Source organism: Equus quagga, chromosome 18 (assembly GCF_021613505.1).
Source record: "Equus quagga isolate Etosha38 chromosome 18, UCLA_HA_Equagga_1.0, whole genome shotgun sequence".
In the NCBI taxonomy this organism is placed as follows: Eukaryota; Metazoa; Chordata; class Mammalia; order Perissodactyla; family Equidae; genus Equus; species Equus quagga.
In genome coordinates, this window is record NC_060284.1 from 28,360,427 (window position 1) to 28,373,493 (window position 13,067).

General features: G+C 45.6%; 1 non-coding gene across 1 annotated transcript; it reads left to right on the forward strand.

The window, feature by feature from the left end:
• Positions 1–1,242: 1,242 nt before the first annotated feature.
• TRNAR-UCU (transfer RNA arginine (anticodon UCU)) lies at positions 1,243–1,327 on the forward strand. The gene is given in 2 exon segments: positions 1,243–1,279; positions 1,292–1,327. It is a non-coding gene; the product is annotated as a tRNA-Arg (tRNA).
• Positions 1,328–13,067: the final 11,740 nt, after the last annotated feature.

Consider the following 13,067-nt stretch of genomic DNA (forward strand, 5'->3'; position numbering starts at 1 on the left):
ACCACAGCCCGGGCTGTGGCTGACCCTGGCCTGGTGCAGAAGGCCGCTGAGCACCAGCTTGAAAAGTGTGCCCCGCGGTGGCTCCGCAACTTCCACGTAGGCGGGGCTCGGAAAGTGCCAAGTTGATTGGAGCGGGAGGCCAGAGGTTTTGTCTTGCAGCGGTGGTTGCATGGCAACCACGCGGGTTTTATTCCGATTGTCTATTTCAAGTGGCTTGGGGTCGCGATGATGGGGATTACCGGGGCACTGAAGACCCCCGCCCCCAAACCACTCCTCGGACTCCTGGCGACCGCGCCAGTCTGAGCAGCTTCTGGCTGCGCATCCTCCGCCCGCCGCCTGGAACGCCTGCGGCCGCTCGGGCGCGCGCCCCCGCCGCCCGCGCCCGCGCCAGCTCACGCACGCTCCCGGCGCCCCCACGCGCGCGGTGCCCCCGCCGGCGGCCGCCACGCAGCCGCGTGCTCCGGGAGCGCGGGCTCGGGCGGCTGCGCGGCGCCCACGGACGAGCTCTTGGCGGCGAGCCGAGCTCTCGGAGGATGCTGCAGCCGGGGCGCGTCGCCCCCCGCAGTCCACCAGAGCCCGGATACCTCCGAAATTCGGCTCTGGGTCTGTGGGGAGCGAAATGCAACCCAAACCCCGTTTACCCAAGCCCGCGCAAATAAACACGCACAAGCACGCACACAGACGTCGCCCGGCCCGCGCTCGCGGCGCCGGGGCCTGTCTGCGGGCGGCCAGGGAAGAGCCCGGGGCCCGGGAGGGGCCGCCGCTCGGGATCGGCCGCCAAAAGGTGCGACGTAAGTGCCCGGCGTTCCCGGCCCGGCCTAACGGCGCAACGGCCGGCCTGGGGCCTGCGTCGCCGGGGCGGGGGGCGGGGGCCGGGGACCGGGCCGCCGGAGAGACCCGGGAGGCGGGGGCGCTCGGGGCAACAGGGGCGCCGGGGAGGAAGCGTGCGAGCGTGATTTGTCCTGCGCGGCCCGGTACGGCGGCCTGGGTGGGCCGGAGACCACCGGCCGGCGCGGACCCGGCAGACTCGCAGGCGCCCTTCGCTCGCAGGGCTCGCCGATCTCGTTGGGAGGTGGCCGCCGGAAGAGGACGGGCTCCTGCGGCCCACGTTTGGTGGCGGCTACCCGGGCTGGCGGTGCCCTGGCCTCGGCGGCACAGACGGACGACTCAGGGGGCGGTGGGAAGGGCGGAGGGCTGTTGCCTCTGGCTTAACATGGCAGATGCGCGGAGGCTCCAACAGGTGGCTCCGTGGCGCAATGGATAGCGCATTGGACTTCTAGAGGCTGAAGGCATTCAAAGGTTCCGGGTTCGAGTCCCGGCGGAGTCGCAGTTTTTTCCCCCGTGATTTGCTTTCTATCCTCATCATTTCCCTCCTCCTCCTTTTCCTAAACGGTGTAATTCACTCCCGGTTCCCTGCCCCCTTCTCTCCACTACGTTCGGCTCCTGCGGCCCTTTCCCCTCCAGCTGATCGCGCCGGTGCCGCTCCCCCGGCTGCGGGGCTCCGGGCCTGGGCTGGCGGCCCCGGCCGGCGGGGTGAGGGTAGGAGGTCCTGGGTCTCGGGTGCTCCGGGAGAGCTGTCCACCTCACGGGGGTGACACCCCCTGGCCCAGAGCGCGACCGGGGCTGCGCTGTGCCGGCCGACTGCCCCGCCGGCTCAGAAGGCTTCAAATTTGTCACGTCCCGGAATCCCCAGGGGGATCCCGTCATAAATGCAGATTTCTGGGCGTCACTCCGGGACTCTTAAGTCCGTCGATCGGGGGGGGGGGGGGGGGGCCCAGGAATCTTTATTTCTGATAAGGACGTCCCCTCCCCTCCCCCATGATGCCAGTGCAAAGAGGTCCGAGGTCCACTCTGTCTGTCAGCTCTTCCGGGCAGGGATTGCTGCTATCTTGTACCTCTTCCCCTGCCAACTCATAACTTTGCACACGATTAGGGTTCCACCTCACTAAATGCGAATATTTCAATGAATGAATGAAAAATTTAAAATTCATTGTAGCAAACAAGCAAACAATTCATGCAAAAAAGACAAAGTCCAAAATTGTCAAAAAAAGGTATAGGGAAAAATAAACATCCTTGTTCCTTTATCCCAGCCTTGCCTTGCAGTTCTCTCTATAAGCCATTAGTGAAAATGGTTTCTTGGAAGTATTTTCAGATTTATTTTATGCACATGGCGTTTTTATATCTGTCTCTCTCTGTATATGTTTATTGGTGTTATTGATATACGTGATACACAGTTGGTAGTATGCTGCATGTACTTGTTCTTTCACTTATTCACGCAAGGGGAGCTGCCTTGTTCCATTGTACGTATGTATCATAATGATTTAACAGCCCTCACTAGCTGGACATTTAAGTGTTCAGTATTTTCCTGTTGGAAACAGTGCTTCAGAGAACGGCCTTGTTCTTACATTATTGTCCACGAGTGCAAGTATATCTGTAGGGTGGAGTGCTAGGAAGTTGAATTTCTGGGTCAGAGGTTTGTGCATTTTTTGATGGATGTTGCCAAATTGTCGTAGAGATTGTACCATTTTCCTCTCACCAGCAATGTGTGAGAATGCCCATTTCCCGACAGCCCACGTTATCAAACAGGTGAAAAATGGTTTCTAGTTTTAGTTTCAGTTCGTGTCTTTTATTATGAGTGAAGCTGAGCAGCTTTTCATACATAGGATAATTAGTATTTCCTTTTTGTGATTTATCTGTTCTTGAGTTTTGCTCATTTTTCTATTGCATCGTGGGTCGTTTCCTTATTGGTTTGTAGGAGTTCTTTACATATTAAGGAAACCATCCCTTCGTTTGTGATATGTGTTATAATTATTCTTTCCCAGTTTATATGTCTTTTGATTTTGTTTATGGTATTTTATTTTATTTTTTTGTGTTACATAAATTCATATATTTGGATTTATCAATCCTTTGTTTTATGGCTTCTACGTTTGGGGTTATACTGCACTGAGATCATTAAATAATTTCATCATGTTTTATTGTAGTGCTTTTATGATTTTCTTTTTATACTTAAATCTTTACTTCATCTGGAGTGTATTTTTGTATCAGGAATGGAAGGGGAGTCTTGTCCAAGAATCACTGGTAATGAACACCTCTCCTTTTCTACATTAATTTGAAATGCCACCTTTATAATTTTCTAAATTCCTGTCTGCATTTGGGCTTCTGGATCCTCCATTCTCTTCCGCTGATCTGTCTTACTTCTGATTCACCAGAACAGTGCTGTTTTAATATCTAATAGGGCCAGTCCTCCCTGATAACTCTTTTTTTTAAAGATTTTCTTACCACCTATTCTTGAATTATTTTTCCTGCATAACGTTAATAATTTGCACTTATTTTGCATTTGCTATATACCAGGTATTATTCTAAGTGCATTATGCATTTTAATACCTTTGATCCCCATTATTATCCCCTTTCATGGAAGAGGCATCTGAGACACAGAGAGGTTAAGTAACTTATTCAAGAATACACAGCTAGTAATAAGCAGGATGGGAACCCAGGAAATCTGGGTCTGTGGGTAAAACCATAATTCTGTATTGTTTTTTCAATGGGAGCTTTAGTGATAACTAGTCTGGCTCTAATCTTAGGAAGTATTTCTGTTGAAGTCATGTTATTTATAGATTAACACAGGGAAAATTGAACTAAGCATGATGTTGAGTCTTCCTACTTAAGAGTAGCAGGGGAAATTATTTTTTTTAAGAACGCCTATGCCTTTCCATTTGTTCAGTCCTCCTTCTGTGCTCTTCAGGAGGGTATTAAAGTTTTCTTTACATGTATCTTGATTTTTTGTTAACTTTATTCCTCGATAGTTTTTCTTGTTATTGGGATCTTTTCTTCCATTACATTTTCTAACTGGTTATGGTTTGTGTAAATGAAGGCTTTTGATATTTTAAATAATTTTTATATCCAGCCATCTTATTGGACTATCTTATTATTTAAAATAGTTTTTCAATTCAAGACCACAATGAGATACCACCTCACACCCATTAGGATGGCTATAGTAAAAAAAAACCAGACAGTAGCAAGTGTTGGCAAGGACGTGGAGAAATTGGAACCCTCAGATGTTTCCAGTGGGGATGTAAAATGGTACAGTCTCTTGGAAAATAGTTTGGCAATTCCTCAAAAAGTTAAAAATAGAGAGGCCGGCCTGGTGGTGCAGCGGTTAAGTTCGAACATTCCACTTTGGAGGCCTGGGGTTCTCCAGTTCGGATCCTGGATGCGGACATGGCACCACTTGGCAAGCCATGCTGTGGTAGGCGTCCCACATATAAAGTAGAAGATGGGCATGGATGTTAGCTCAGGGCCAGTCTTCCTCAGCAAAAAGAGGAGGATTGGCAGCAGATGTTAGCTCAGGGCTAATGTTCCTCAAAAAAATAAATAAATAAATAAAAAATAAAAACAACAACAAAACACACACACACACAAAAAGTTAAAAATTAGAGTTACCATATGACCCAGCAATTCCACTCCTGGGTATATACCCAAGAGAATTAAAAACATATTTCCAAACAAAAACTTGTACATGATTGTTCATAGCATTCTTCTTTAATAGGCAACAAGTAGACACAGTGCAAATGTCCATCAGCTGATGAATGGATAAGCACAATGTGGTGTATCCTTATAATGGAATATTATCCTATTATTCAGCAATAAAAAAGAATGAAGTACTGATTCATGTTGCAACATGGATAAACTTTAAAAACATTATGCCAATGTTCTTCTTGTGTAAAAAGCCAGTTGCAAAAGACCAAATATTGTATGACTCCATTTATATTAAATATCCACTATAGGCAAATCCATAGACACAGAAAGTAGATGAGTGGTTGCCAGGTGCTGGGGGTAAGGGAATGAAGTGACTGCTAATGGAGATGGGGTGTTTCTTGGGGTGATAAAAATGTTCTGGAATTAGTGGTGATAATCGCACAACTCTGAATTTACAAAAACCCGCTGAATTGTACACTTTTTAAAGGGGTAGATGGTAAGATATGTGAATTATATCTCAATTTTAAAAGAGGAAAAATAGTTTTTCAGTTGACTAAGTTGTGCTTTCTGGAAATATATCATCCACAAATAATGATAATTCTACCTTCTCCTTTCTAATTTTTATGCCTCATATTGTTTCTCTTGTAACAGCGTCAGCTATTGTCTCCAGAAAATGTTGAACAATTTTTCATGAAATTGGTGATAGTGAACTGACTCTTCTTCTTCTTGATCATTTGAGGAATGTTTCTCCCCTGAGCCAGCTTCTGGGGTGGGTGCACACACACGTGCACACATTCACACGGTTATCACAGTAAGAAAATGTCTGTCTCTATTTGTCAGGAATCTGTGGATATTTTTCTCTTTGATCTGTTAATATTGTGCAATATATTAACAGATTTTCTAATATTCAACCCTCCTTACATTCCTGAAATGTATCTCACTTGGTTGTGTTGTATATTTATTTTAATATTTTGCCAATTTAGAAAGATTAATATTTGCCGTAAATGCAGCATTGTTTAGAATGGCCCCCAAATGGAAATAACCTAGAAGTCTATATTAATAATGATCTGTTTGAGGAAAGTGTGGTAGAATCATTAATTGAATACAATGCAGACCTTTAAAAATGAGGAAGATCTATATATGTTACTATGGAAAAATGTCCAAGGTTATGTGAAAAAAGGTGATGTGCAAATGAGTATGTTTAACATGATTCCATTTGTGTTAAATAATGCTATTAATAATAGTAATAACGTGTGTTACTGTGATTGTGTGTGCGTAGGAAATTTCTGGAAGGATATACAGTTAACAGTGCTGGGGCAGGAGAGGGGGTCGTACGAAGGGAGGGGACTTACCTTTTTACGTTCTGCCTTGTAAGGTTGGATTTTTTTCCTTATAAGCTTATCTTATCCTTGTAATAAAAAAGTTAATTTTTAAAAAGGTAAAGCAAAACAAAAATTCCTAAAGGTAATGATGAAGGAGAAGAAAGCATTTTGTGCTGGTTCTTAGGCCACTTTTGGATAGGCAGCCCTGATACTGCTAATCCATCAAAGATTTTCCGATCTCCGTCTGACGTTTACTGACACCCCCACTCCGCCCTCTGCTGGATGTCAGCCAGACGCAGCCCCTTTCGCAGCTCCTTCCACTCCGAGTGGAGAAGCCTGTCCACTGGGTCTCTCTCTGCAGAGCGTTCCAGCGGGGCGTGCCCGAAGATCTTTACTCCACGCGGACTTTACCCGAAAGGCGATGGGAAACCATGGAATAGCTTCTCGGTGGAAGCAGGGTGATTAGATATGTGTTTCGTGTCACCTCTCTGGCTGCAGTGTGCATCCGGCTGGAGTAGCACAGGACTGGAGGCTGGAAGGCAGTCAGAGTCATCTAGGTAAGAAAACGGTGAGGGCTGGAACCAGGGAGGTGGTTGGGGAGAGGGATCAGTATACCAACTGGAGGGAGATCAAGGGAGGCCAAATTGATGGGACATGACGAATGAAGGGACATACAGAGAGGGAGGGAACAGTCAGAAAAGACTGCCTTTTTTTTCAATTATTTTATTGAGGTCATAATGATTTATAACATTGTGTAATTTCAGGTGTACATTATTACGTATCAGTTTCTGTATAGACTGCATCGTGCTCACCAGCAATAGTCTGATTTTTATCTTTCACTATACATGTGTTCCCCTTTACCCCTTTCGACCAGTCCCCCCACCCCCTTCCCCTCTGGTAACCACTAATCTGTTCTCTTTATCCACGTGTTTGTTTATCCTCCACATATGAGTGAAATTATACAGTGTTTGTCTTTCTCTGGCTTATTTCACTTAACATCATACCCTCAAGGTCCATCCATGTTGTTGCAAACGGGACAGTTTTGTCTTTTTTATGGCTGAGTAGTATTCCATTATATATGTACACCACATCATCTTTATCCAGTCATCAGTCGATGGGCACTTGGGTTACTTCCATGTCTAGGCTATTGTGGATAATGCTGCAATGAACATAGGGGTGCATAAGTCTCTTTGAATTGTTGATTTCAAGTTCTTTGGATAAATACACAGTAGTGGAATAGCTGGGTCATATGGTATTTCTATTTTTAGAATTTTAAAAATTTTTTGAGAAATCTCCATACTGTTTTCCACAGTGGCTGCACCACTTTGCATTCCCACCAGCAGTGTGTGAGGGTTCCCTTTTCTTCATATCCTCTTCAACATTTGTTGTTTTTTGTCTTGGTAATAATAGCCATTCTGACAGGTGTAAGGTGATATCTCATTGTAGTTTTGATTTGCATTCCCTAATAATTAGTGCTGTTTAACATTTTTTCAAGTGTCTGTTGGCCATCTGTATAACTTCTTTAGAAAAATATCTGTTTATATCCTCTGCCCATTTTTTGATTGGGTTGGTTTTTTTTTGTTATTGACTTGTCTGAGTTCTTTATATATTTTGGAGATTAATCCCTTGTCGGATATATGATTTGCAAATATTTTCTCCCAGTTGGTGGGTTGTCTTTTCGTTTTGTTCATGGTTTCCTTTGCCGTGCAGAAGCCTTTTAAGAATCCTGTTTCTAATTAGGGCAAACGGTGGATGCTGAAGTAGTCACTGGGATAACGAAGGAGAGAGAAGGGGGTTTGGGGAGAAAAATAAGTTCAGATTTGCATATGTTGACTTTGAGGTCTCCGGAACGTCCTGGAGAAGAGGTGCTGTTGGCAGTTGGATGTACAGTGCCAAGGACATAGCAAACTCTCAGTAAATATTTATTGAATGGAAGACCTAAGGAGGGTGGTATGCAGGGCGAGAGGGAAGGGAGGGAAGAGAAGGTCTGGAGTCGGGAGACCGGTCTAGGTCCGCTGACCAGTCCAGGCTTGCCATTTTAAATTCATTGACTTACAGATGGCACTTAAAGCTCTGGGTCGATGAGACTGTGCAGGAGAGTGCAGAGCAGGAGGAGATGAGGGCTGAGGACAAAATCCAGAGGACAGACATTTGAAGGACAGGCAAAGAAAGAGTTCTTCAGAGACCAAGAAAGGGTAGCCAGAGAGGTAGGAAGAAAACCAGGAGAAAGTGTTATCTCCAAGAACTGATGGAGCCGTTTCTCCTAGAGGAGAAGGGAGTCAGGAGGAAAAAGGAAGCATCTCACGTTTTTCTAAACACCTGCTTTATGCCAGCCACTTTATTTAACCTTTGCCATTTAATTGTCCCCCAAATCCTGAGAAGTGTGAATTATCCTCATTTTACAGATGAGAAAATTAAGGTGCAAAGATGTTCTGGGAGCAAGGTGAAAGGATTAGCGTAGAAATGATGGGAAAGTGCCTGCTCTTCTGAGGCAGGTAGGAAGAGGGCAGAGGTAAAAGCATGAAGGTGGAGAAGGGCGAATTGAAGGTGCTCCTGTTTGAGGAGCTGTTTCCTCTGTGCTCTTTTACAGCTCTACCTCACACACCCAGGGTTCCAGGAAGGTGTTGACAAAGTGGGAGCTACCCCGAAGGGTGGAGACACTCCCATCTTATTACCACTTATGCCCAATACAGACCCTGAAGACCAGGAGTGGTTTCATTCCAGCTTTCTCCTAATCTGGGGCTTTCTACATTTATCAGCATTTAAAAAATATTTTATAACTTCATTCACCTTCAATTTGAGAGATATATATATTTTTCTTTTTTTGTGTGTGAGGAAGATTGGCCCTGAGATAACATCTGTTGCCAATCTTCCTTGTTTTGCTTGAGGAAGATTGGCCCTGAGCTAACATCTGTGCCAGTCCTCTATTTGTTTTTTTTTTTATGTGGGATGCTGCCACAGCATGGCTGGACAAGTGGTGCTAGGTCCACACCCGGGATCTGAACCTGCAAACCCTGGGCTGCCGAAGTGGAGCACATGAACTTAACCACTACACAACCAGGCTGGCCCCCTCAATTTTTTATATATTTTTTGAGTTCTGGCTTTGTGCAGGGAACCATGTTGGAGGGGAATACAAGGATGAGTGGGAATAGAGTGCATTTTCTTAAAGAGTGCAGCCTAGTGAGGGACAGGGAGCTGTGAATTGGCGATTCCATTATATAGGATTGGTTTGGGCTATGAGTGACAGGAAACTCAAACTGACTGACTTTGGCAAGAGAGAAGTGTGTTTCTCTCTCATGTGACAGTCCATGGAGGGGCAGCTACTTGATCATGAGAGACCTAGGCTACTTCTTATTCCTCCATCCTCCAAATGCAGCTTCCAACCTCATGTTCCAAGATGATTGCTCTTGCCCCTGCCATCAGGTCAACACAGTTAGTTATTGGGGAGAAGAGAAAGGGACAGAGCCCCGCTCCAAGCTCACCCCTCTTTGAAGGATACTGCCCAGAAGTTCCACAGACCACTTTCACTCACTTCCTGTGGAAAGGGGGGAGTCAGAGCTTTTTTCTTTTTTAGGTGGCCACTTTCCCAGTTAAAAATCATGTGTTCTATGACTGTAAAAGAAAGGGGGAAAGTCCAGCAGTTTCTGGACTAAATTGTTATATATGTATGTGATACATTTCTTATGTACATAATACATAATGGTTGCATAAACTAAGTTGTATTTGTAAGTCCTTAGAACAGTGCCCGGCACTCAGTAAGTGCTGTGTAGGCATTTGTTAAATACAAATAAATAAAGTAAAAAGGACAGTCAAATGAGAATTTCAAGCGTGTACATATAAGTGGAGAAAATTTGAAACAAAATTTTATGATGAAATGTAGACCATGAGCTCTGTGTTGCCTGGGATGACCTCATTCCTCCCCTGGGCACCCCCAGCACCTAGCACAGTGCCTTGCACAGGTAGATACTGAAAATACTGGTTTCTGAATAGGCTTGAAAGGTCAGTGGTGTTTTCTTACATGGGATGGAGGCAAGGAAAATATTTTAGGTGGAGTTAACCATATGAACAAAGACATAAAAAGTGAAACGTGCTGTATCTGGCACAGTAGCTGGTGTGCGTAGAACTCCGTGTTATGTGGACTAACACTCAGCGTCAACTAGTTTGGCTGAAACGTATCAGTCGGGTTCAGGCAGAAAAACACATCACTAGAGAATTATGTAGGGAATTGTGACCCAGGTGATGGGAATGCTGAGAGTGCAGGTAACCCAGAGATTGCAACAGTAGGAAACCTGTTCCACCCTTAGTGCCAGAGGGACCATGGGAGGCGATGGTGTTACCAGAACTCAGAGCCTGGGCCATCCAGTGACGGGGCGCTGCTGGTGGAGCTGGGACATGGCAGAGCCGCAACCCAACCCAAGGCAGAGAGGGAGAGAAATACTCTGGCTTCTCCCCTTCTCCTGCCCTCCAGTCTTAGGTCACGTCTCACCAGGAAGTCAGTTGGCGAGAATCTGGGAAATGGAGTTTCCTGCAATCCAGCGTGGAAAGAAACAGGCAAATGACGGCACAAGTGAAGTTTGGGGCATGAGCCGGGGAGCAGTGAATACCAACCGGTGGTGGTGGTGTTTTATAGAGGGTTGTGAATGTAGGGGTTTCCGTGTATTGTGTTAGGCAGCAGTGGGCCATAGAAGCTCAAAAGCAGAAAGGCATCATTAAAAGTGTTTTAGGAAGACTTCCCCTATGGGGAGGATGGAGAACAGGGAAACAGTAGCTTCCCTTTGAGTGCCTGGTACGTGCTAAGCACTTATTTAATCCTGTCACCAAGATGATGTGCCTGGTTCTGGACATGTGGAGTTTCGAGAGGACCTCATGACACTTGGATGGGAGCATTGCACAGTTAATTGCAAGTGTGCAGCTGGAGCAGGAGTGTGGAGATGGAAGGAGGCAGACGTTGGAGGCTTCTGCAGAGAGGTGCGAGCAGAAGCTAGAGAGGGAGGACAAGATATGCAAGTCAGACAGTAGAAGATGAGAGAGCAGGCAAGGGTAAGGTGGAAGAAAAACACACATCAAAGGAGATGAAGGAGGGGGCAGGGAAGTAGGATATGGGAAACAAACACTTGGTGGGCAGAGTAGGAGCATCAGCGAGGGAAAAGAGAAGAGAGACAGAAGCAGAAAAGTTTATCTTCCTGCAGAAGCCAGGAGAACCTGGAGCTTCAAGTAGGAAAGGTCAGTAGTGTCAAATAACATTTCCTGGTCAGAAGATGAAGATTGAGAAAAAAAGCCCCCATTGAATATAGCAGTTGGGATGCATGTGGGAGTAGTTTCTCTAGACAGATGAGGTCACGAGGAGTTAAGGCAGCCTTCAGTGGCCGTGGCGGGTGGAGTGAAGTAGCAGAGGAGGTAATCTGCTGAGATAGGAGTGGGAGGTGGGGGCCTCTGGGAGATGGAAGTATGCTGTTTGAGCTCCCTGGGTATGGGGGCTATGTCTTTTTCATTGGTGTACCCTGGTGCTTAAATAATACATAGGACTCAATTTTGTGGTGACTGGTTGCCTTGCAGAATGAATGAATGAATGAATTTAGTGGGAAGTAATCAGAATTGAATGAAAGAATTGTGGAGCAGCAGTGAAAGCTCCCCTGAGAGTCAACAGTTTCATGGTACTGCCCCAAACCCCAGTAATCTGGACAGATAAGAATAGTGGGTGCTTCCCTGGCTGAGATTGGCAGGTGACAGTAACAGAAAAAAAAAAGGATAGAGAATAAGGAAACTAGTGGGATATACAAAGGATTTTTGGGATATCTGACCTGTTGGGGCCAGATTGATTTGGGAGGAAAATGTATCCTGATGGGGGTGGAGGATTGGGAGAATAAGTGTGGCTGAAATGCTTGGGATCATGAGTTCACTGTCTTTGGGGGTGAGGCCCAGGCATCAGTATTTTTGAAGTCACCTCTGGTTGTTCCAAAGTGCAGCCAAGGTTGGGTTAGCGGGAACTGGAGGGAAGGCTAACAGGATAACAGACTGGGTTAGTCTGAGTTCAGAATCTTGAGTCTGAGGCCATGATGGTGCTTTGCTAAGGGGGAGTGGAAATGAGGGTAACTGGAATTGATAAGATTGAGCTTGAGGAACTGTAGGTCATCTTGATTCAAATGCCTTTGGCTAAATCAGGATAATGATTTCACCAAAGGAACAACCAAGAGGCAACCCTAAAGGACTGCTGTCAGGTGAAATATGTAAAAAGGGCTGAAGTTGTGATCATCCCAGGCATGGGCAAAGGCCCTGGGCCAGGTCTTTAATAGCCTTTCATCTCACTCTGACACCCGCTTCCCTCCAGATCAAGGCTGCTGAAGTAACCTTCTGTCAACAGTTGAAAATTGGAGTCTACGGCCATACCACCCTGAACGTGCCTGATCTCGTCTGAAAATTGGGAGAAGTGGCAGATTTGGCTGGAAAGGCAGATGTTACAGATAAACTAGCCAAGGTTTTGATGAGCTTTACATTCCAGAATTAAGCTATGATTTTTTTCTTCTTCTAACTGTCTTATAGTTTGCCATTTTGGAGTGTGTGTGTAGATATATAAAAGTGTGTACACATACATACATTTAAGGAAAAAAGCCTTACTGGTAATACACTAACCTTAAGATACAGGAAAATTCTAGTTGATTACAATATGTATGTAGTTTTCGTCCTCTTCTTTTAGTATGTTACTCCTCTGAATTTCCCTGAGTTGTAGGGGGTGAGGGAGTAGATGTAGGAGGGAGATTGAACAAAACTTCACAGACATAAATTTCTTTTCATATAGATGACGACATGCACGGTTTCTTTTCTACCATTTAAAAAGGTCAGGGAACACCTTTCAAAGTCATTTATAGTATTCTTTACTGCATGATAGATAAAATTCATATGGTAATTGGAAGTAAGTCTAACCATAGTTTTCATATCCATATTTCATCTTTTCTTCCTTTAGTGAGCAAGACCTCAGAATTTCAATACAATGCATGGGGTTTGGGGTCACGATTTTAGTGCCTGAAGCCTACCAGTCCCTGCTTTGCAGTCCTGCCCAGGAGGTGGTAACCATAAGAACAGCCAGTGGGAAGGAAAGTACCACTTAGAACAGCTAGAAGAGCGCCGACTGCAGGACTCCCAGCTGCGCTGCGATGGGACAGCCTCTGTTCCCTTATTCGCATGCATCATCCCCTGCCTCTAATAGAGAAAGCCTGGCTCAGGAAATCCCCAAGTCCAATTTCCCATCTCGTTTGGAAGAAGGGATGACAG